This window comes from Chrysochloris asiatica, unplaced genomic scaffold (genome assembly GCF_000296735.1).
Source record: "Chrysochloris asiatica unplaced genomic scaffold, ChrAsi1.0 scaffold00155, whole genome shotgun sequence".
NCBI lineage: Eukaryota > Metazoa > Chordata > Mammalia > Afrosoricida > Chrysochloridae > Chrysochloris > Chrysochloris asiatica.
Window position 1 is genome coordinate 6,944,766 of NW_006408673.1, and position 8,372 is coordinate 6,953,137.

The following is an 8,372-nucleotide window of genomic DNA, read 5'->3' on the forward strand; positions in this document are numbered from 1 at the left end:
TGAAGAGTATTTGAAATACTTACTGAGGAAAATAAAAAACCACAGCCTTTAGTATGGATTGCACCTCAATATAAAGAAAACAAAAATCCTCACCACTGGACCAATAATAACATCATGATAATTGGAGAAAAGACTGAAGCTGTCAAAGACTTCATTATGTCTGGATCCACAATTAATGCTCATGAAAGCAGCAGTCAAGAAATCAAGTGACATATTGCATAAGGCAAATCTGCTACAAAAGATTTCTTTAAAGTGTTCAAGATCAAAGATGTCAGTATGAAGACTAAGAAATCCTGACCAAACCCACTGCCTCCTATGCATGTGAAAGTTGGACAATGAATAAGGAAGAATCGAGGCATTTGTATTATGGTGCTGGTGAAAACATTGAAAGTACGATGGACTGTCAAGGAAAACAAACAAACAAATCTATTTCGGAAGAAGTACAGTCAGAATGCTCCTTAGAAGGATGGCATCTCTCGTACTTTGGACATGTTGTCTGGAAAAAGACATCATGCGTGGCAAAGCAGTGGGTCAGGGGAAAAGAGGAAGACCCTCAATGAGATGGGCTGACAGAGTGGTAGCAACAACAGACTCAAATGCAACAATTTTGGAGATGGCAAAGGGATCGAGCAGCGTTTCGTTCTGTTGTGCCCTGTGTCACTATGAGTCAGAACCAACTCAAAAGCACTAACAATACCAACCTTGTTATTGTGGCTGTTGTTTTTAAGAGTCGTCAAGTCAGTTTCAACTCATAGCAACCCTGTATAGGGGTTTTCAAGGAGTGGTTGGTGGGTTTCAACTGCCGACCATGTGCCTAGCAGTCCAATACTTATCCTACAGCACCACACCAGGGCACCAACAACTATCTTGGTGGAAGCAAATAGCCAGGTCTTTTCTCCCATGAAGATACCGGAGAATTTGAACCACTGACCTATTTATTGGTTAGCCACAATTCCTTTATCATTATATTACCAGGGCTCCTTCTCTGCTTTTTAGCTGTATACACACCTCTGTCTTAAAGTCTATTTCTCAGCTGCATCTTCATCTAACCCCCTTTACATATGGACACTTAACCCAAAGACCACAAATCTATAATCATGAGTCTATATCCTAGCAAGTAAACCTAATCTGCACCAAACAAAACTTCTCAAGAATCTGCATTGAAAATAAGAGAAACTTGGTAGAGGAACAGAAGGAAAAGACATGAGATGTGCTTGAGCCATACTCATGGCAGAAGACCAGAGTGAAGAGTCTACATGCCTTCTATGAGCACTCTCAAGCTAGTCTGAACCAGACCTCCCTTTTACTTCTGATCTCTAGGTCTGAACTACTATAGTTCCAAATGTCCTTGTTACCCTTTGATCTTTATTGTTCCACAGAACTAGTTGTCATCTAGTTGATTCTGACCAATAGCAACCCCATGTATGTCAGACTAGAACTCTGCTCCATAGCGCTTTCAGTGCTGATATACTGTACGTGGATTGCCAGGTCTTTCTTCCATGGTTCCTCAGGGTGAAATCAAACCTCTAACCCTTTGTTTAGCAGCTGAGGGCAGTAACCATTTCTATCACCTAGGTTAAGCATCTTTAAAGTAATCCTCTATCTGTTCAAACTAACTTGAGTCTCTGTTACTTGCGACTGAACAAACCTTACCAAAACACCTGTTTTCTGGTTTGCTATTGTTTTTTAAACTATTCATGTGTTTCTTTCAAGTTTCTCAATATTTTAAGCTATGAGAAAACAATAACATGCTTTAATAGTTCAAAGAGTTCTGTCTCCACAGGGGTACTGTTATTATTGTTGAGTGCTGTTGAGTCGATTCTGACTCATAGAATATCCATGTAATCTTTACAATACATTCCATTCACCAGATCTTTCTCCTATAGAGCTACTGGGCGGGATCAAATCATTAACCATTCTATTAGCAGCCGAGCACTTAACCACTGCACAACTGGGGCTCTTTCTCCACAGGCCTAAAACATTGCAAACAATTGGTACAGAAAGCATAAGGGACACAGAAAAGAATTCTGTAGTGGATGCTGTGGTGTGGCACCCAGATTCTCCTCAGGACTGAAACACTCATTCCCTTAGTAGATACAAGTGCTGACTACTGACATTTCACAGCACAGTTCCACCCTCAGCAGAGCCACCTTGCCCAAGGTAGTGCCTGCAGCCAATTATGTGCGGGGCCAAGGACAGTTCTTGCCTCTGTTCAGGAATCTCTGAAGGGTCACTCCAGCTCCTGGACCACCAGTGGAGTTGGCTGAGGCCTCTGCTATATAAACCTTCTCCTCTGCCCAGCCCTGCTTTTCCCATCTGTCTCCAAGGTGTTGATCCTGATACCATTGACTACTTACTCCTGAATTAATTTCCTGTATACACACCTCTGTCTTAAAGTCTATTTCTCAGGAAACTGGACTTGCAGTATACTCTGTGACTTGCACGGGACTGTGACCCACAAGATCAGTAGCTCAAACCCATCAGCTGCTCCTCAGAAACCCTACACAAGGTTGCTATGAGTCAGTAGCGACTCAACAGCACTTAACAATCACACAACAAGCACTGTAACATAGATGAAGGCAAAGAAAGAAAGAAGAAATTAGACAGGTATGAATTCTGCCCATCTTTGGTCTTCTTGCTAGAGGCAGAGCTCTTTCCAGCATCCTCTCAAGCCTTCCTAGGCTGCTGACCTCACACAATGTCCTGCTTTGCAGGCAGACACTCAGACAACTTGCTCTTCCAGGACAACAGGGGGCGCCACAGGCTGGAGCACCACCGTCTGAGGCCTGCAGTTGCATTTCTGAAGGAAAGAAGAAGTGAAGCAAAGGAAGTTGGACCTGTCCCCTTCTCCTCAGTTTCCAGCTGGTTCCCATCTGGGGCCTCGAGTCTAGAAATCCTGAGGACACAGACATGGGCCCTGCTGGGCAAGCCTGCCTACTATTCCTTCTGCTAGAGTTCTCAGGTAGTTCTTGGGGTGAGGTGTGGTGAGGAAAAGGTTTCAAGTTCAAGAAGGTATCATGTATAAATAAGATGTGGCCTATCTGTACAACAGGAGTGCGGTGGCTCCATACGATAAACACTGGAGTGTGAACCACAAGATCCGTGGTTTGAGCCTGCCAGCTCCTCCAAGAGAGAAAGCTGAGGCTTTCTGCTCCCACAGAGATGTAAAGCCTCAGAAACCCCACACAGAGTCATTATGAGTTAGAACCAACTCAACAGTACTTAACAACATCAACAACCCATAAAATGGAATACTATTCAGTCATAAAGAGAAATAAAGATCTGTTGAGTGGAAATAACTCAGACATAAAACACAAATATTATTTTATGAAATAGCCATAACAAATATTTAGAGAGCAATGTTCACTAGGGGTTACCAAAGATGTGTAGAAAGAGGAAATGGGGAAGGGTATTGCTTAAGGGGGTACAGAGTTTTTGTTAAAAGTGATAAAAACATCTAGAAATGGAGAGTGGTGACTGCTGCCCAATGCAATGAACATAACTAATGTCACTGAGAGGGGTAAAGATGAGGCTTTCTGCTCCTGCAATGATTTACAGCCTCATAAACCCTTTATGAAGGAGCTCTGGTAGCGTAGTGGTTATGAATCAGGCTGTGAAACTTAAGATCAGCAGTTCAAAACTACCAGCCGCTCCATAGGAGAAATATGAGGCTTCCTGCTCCCGTACAGATTTACAGCCTCAGAAACCCTGTACAGGATCACTATGGGTTGGAACCCACTCGAAGGCCAACAACAACAACAAACCCTTTATGGGGTTTGTTATGAATTGGCACTGACTTGACAGCACTTAGTAACGTCACTGAATTTTACGCATAAAAATATTCAAAATGTTTTGTTATATTTTGTCACACTGAACTTTTTTTTCAAGAAAGCATCATGTAGAATAATATATATGACACGTCACTGATGGGATGCTATTTATGAATATGGTGACCTGTGAGAGTTCTGTAAGCTACAAGCCACGCACCATTCCAACGCTCACAGTTAGATAAGTTGTGGTTTCTGTGCCACCAAGTAGATGTTGTTGTTGTTGTTGTTAAGTGCCATCAAGTCGGTTCTGACCCACAGCAACCCTGTATAGGGTTTCTGAGGAGCAGCTGATGAGCTTGAACCACAGACCTGTGGCTCAAAGCGATTTTGCAGTCCAGTGCACTAACCCACAGTGCCACACTAGGACTCCAGTGGCACTGGGAGATAAGTACTGCACTGCTAACTACAACATCAGCAGTTCAAACCCACCAGATACACCTCGGAAACCCTAGAGAGGATTGCTATGAGCTGGAATCAACTCAATGGCACACAACAACAACAGCATAGGGCAGAAAAGAACTGCTCTGCTTCGTACGGTGTGCTAGGCTGTAATCTTTACAGGAGCAAATCATTCTATCGTTTATCCTAGGGAGAGGCTAATGGGCTTAAACTGTCAACCTTTCTGGATTTATAATTGCTGCTCACTGTTAAGTGCGTCCAGACAGTCTGAATCACAGTGGACTCTGTATAGGGCTACCAAGAAGTGGTTGGTGGGTTTGAACCACCAACCTTGTGGTTATCAGCCAATGCGAATTCTACAGCATCACACCAGGACTCCCAGAGTTGGATTTAGCAGTAAACATTGGAAACTAATGCACATCTAACTAGGTAAATTATAATATGATGTTGTTAAGTGCCATCAAGTAGATTTTCTATTGATAGTGGCCCCATGTGACAGAATAGAACTGTCCCCATAAGTCTAGGTTTAAGCTTTATGAGAACAGACTAGATTACTAGGTCTTTCTCCTGCTGAACCACTAGATAACCGACTTGGACTGTAGCTGAACATTTACCCATTTTGCTACCAGGACTTGTTAAGACATGTTATTGTTCAGTGCCATCAAGTCAGTTCTGACTCATAGAGACTCTGTATGTGGGTCTGAATCGTTGACCATGTGGTTAGCAGTACAGTATTTATCCTACAGCACCATATACTAAGGAAGGAAAGGAACATCCTGAATATGGTGGTGATATTTTCAATAGAATCGTCAAGGAAGGCATCACTACAGAGTCACTTGGGTAAAAACTTGAAGGAAGTAAGTGAGTCAGCTAAGAAGAAGATCTAGTAAATGAATATTGCAGGAAGAGGGCTGGAAGTGCAAGCTTAACTCAGTGCTGTCAGACATAAGCCTACTCACAATTTGTCCAGCCAACATTGATTTAAAATAGGGTAGAATGAGATCTCATAACAAAAAGCTAGCAAAGAAGCAGAATATACAAAAGTTGGAAAATGCCAACGCAGCTAAAGGAAGAACACAAAGGTAAACAGCTTGTAAATCTCAAAAACATCTGAGGGCATCATTTTATTTACATCCTAACATACCTGCTACTCTTGATGACAACCTTGAATTGTGAAGTAACAATGAAAGCATGTTCTATGCATGTTGCTCAGGAAGCAGGTTGTTGTTAAGTGCCATCCAATTGGTTATGACTCATAGTAACCCTATGAGTTTCTGAGGAGCAGCTGGTGGGTTTGAATTGCCGTGAGCAGTCCAGTGCTTACACTACTCCTAAAGAAGCAGGTAAGCTCATAATGATCGATATTCCCCCCAATGGGTTGGTATCTGTAAAACTTTGTTTTCTGACACCCACCTGTGTAATTTAAATAAACAGAAGCGTCACTGTTCAGTAAGTGCTGATAGAAGATGTGTCATTATATATTAATAACTTAGAGTGTCTTTCTTAGGGTCAGACTCAGAGAAATACTCTTCTACCAAAGGAGAATATCTGCAATCCGGTGAGTGGTCTCAACTTGGGCCAGGACTTGTAAGTTTGCAACGGAAACAAGGTGGGGTATGGAGGCTAGGTCTCAGATTTTGGCAATGGATGGGAGTTTGGGGATGATGGGAAGATGAGAGGTTCCTGGGTGGTGCAAATGGTTTGCACTTGACTATTAGCCTAAAGGTTGGCTGTTTGAGTCTAACCAGCAGTGGTACAGAAGAAAGGGCTGGCAATCTGCTTTTGTAAAGATTGCTGTTGTTGTTAAGTGCCAGTTAGTTGGTTCTGACTCATAGCAAGCCTGTATAAGATTTCTGATGAGCAGTTGATGGGTTCGAATTGAATGACCTGTGGTTAGCAGTCCAGTGCTGATCCTACAGTGTCACACCGAAAGTCCGCTAAGAAAACCCAATGGAGCAGTTCTACTCTGGAGTAACACATGAGGGTACCATGCTGCGGGTTAATGTGCTGAACTGCAAAGTAGGTTTAAACCACAAGGTCAGTGGTTCAAGCTTACCAATCACTGTGAGTTGGAACCGACTCGATGGCACTAAACAACAACAACAAACAGCAAGGGGTTTTAGTTTTGGAAAGATGGAACCAGAGAAATTAAACTCTAAAATTTCCACATTTCCCTCACTCTTTTCTCTAGTGTGTGGGCGACCTAAATTGACAGATCGAATTATGGGCGGCCAGGATGTTGCAAAAGGATACTGGCCTTGGCAGGTCAGCATACATAAGGGCTTAAACCACATCTGTGGAGGTTCCCTCATCAACGAAAGGTGGATCCTGACAGCAGCACACTGCATAAGCTCGTGAGTCCTAGCAAGTATCTAGCATGCAGACAGTTCTCAATAAACATCCTAATGACTTCATGGATGAATCAACCAACAGACAAGTCAAAGTTGTAACATAGGCAGGGCAAAAGGAAATTCTAGGTCACCTTCAACTCTAGAACTAGGAGCTACTAAGGACAGGGGTTGTTGTTGCTGTTGGTAAGTGCTGTCAGGTCGGTTCTGACTTGTATAGCAACCCTGTATAGGGTTTCCAAGGAGCGGCTGGTGAATTTGAACTGCCGACCTTGTGGTCCAGTGCTTATCCTACAGTGTCACAGCAGGACTCTGGGGACAAGGATTAAATGTAGAAAGAGAAATTACAGAGACAAGCACTGTGTTAGATACTTTTCTTTTTTTTTTTTTTTTGGCCAAATCATCTCTAAAATTCAGTCAGAAAATTTGTTCTAAGCTTGTTTGTGTAACAAACACTTTGGGCTCTCTCTCAGAGCCAATGTTGTCATAAGATAAGTAGCCTCGGGGAAAAGCCCATGGGGTTAAAGAATTGATGTCTCTCACCAAAAACAAGTGAAGGCCCAAGGCCTGTCAAGACTCACATAAGTGTACTTGGATGCAGGTCATCCTTAGTCAAGACTTGAGATAAGACCACAAGTCCATACCTTGGTAATAAATAGCCTTAGGAGAAATCCTGAGTTAGAGGTAGCCAGCAAAGTCACACATGATTCCTGACCCCCAGAAACTGAAATACACTGTTGTTTTGAGCCACTAGGCTACAGGGTAATTTGTTATGCAACAATAGGTAATTAGCATATGCAGAAATTAAAATGACAGAACTTTTCAATAACAACACCTAAAGTTCAATGAAAACAGAGTAATGATTTCAAAATGCCAAGTATTTTCAACATAGAATTCAACCCATACACAAACTACCAATCAAGTGGGGGGTAAAGTGAAAGTATTTTCAAATATGCAAAGCAGAAAACATGTTAGCACTCTTGCACATCTTCTCTCAGGAAACCATAAGAGAAAGTGCTTCATCAAAATAAAGAGGGGGAAAAAACAGGAAGACAAGGGAGTCAGGAAAAAGCATAACAACACAGTGTTATTGTTGTTATTAAGGGCCATCAAGTAGGTTCCGATACATAGTGACCAAGTATAGGGTTTCTGAGGAGAGGCTGGTGAGCTTGAACTGCAGACCTTGCGGTTCAAATCGACTTTGCATCCACTGCATTCACCCACATCACCACACACAGTACAGAATCTCAAAGAAAATCATAAATGAAAATGCTATGATGATAGATGTGGGGGAGTTCAGATTGGGACTAAAGGGTTGTTGTTGTTAAGTGCCGTCGAGTTGATTCTGACCCATAGGGACTCTGTATAGAGTTTCCAAGGAGCGGCTGGTGAGCTTGAACCACTGACCTTGCTAGAGGCCTCCAAAAAAGATCATACTGATAGAATGCCTGACATGTTTGAGAGGAAATGTACTCTTCTGGTGGAGAGTTTGGGGAACGAATGATGAATTGATGATGGTGGCGCTGTAGGATAAATACTGGACTGCTAACAGAACAGTCAGTTGTTCAAACACACCCAGTCACTCCTTGGAAACCCTATCCAAGGCTGCTATGAGTTGAAACCAACTCAACAGCACTTAACAACATAATAGTCCTGGTGTGGCACTATAGGATAAACATTAGACTGGTAAGCACAAGTGCAGCAGTTCAAATTAACCAACTGCTCCTTGAAAACTCTATATAGGGTCACTATGAGTCAGAACAAACACAATGGTACTTAACAACAACATATGTTG

At 42.5% G+C, this 8,372-nt stretch overlaps 1 protein-coding gene across 1 annotated transcript in view; it reads left to right on the forward strand.

Moving 5' to 3' along the window:
• Window positions 1-8,372, forward strand: part of LOC102842655 (serine protease 48-like) — a 48,459-nt gene that overhangs the window by 24,071 nt on the left and 16,016 nt on the right. The gene's annotated exons all lie outside the window — the stretch shown is intronic.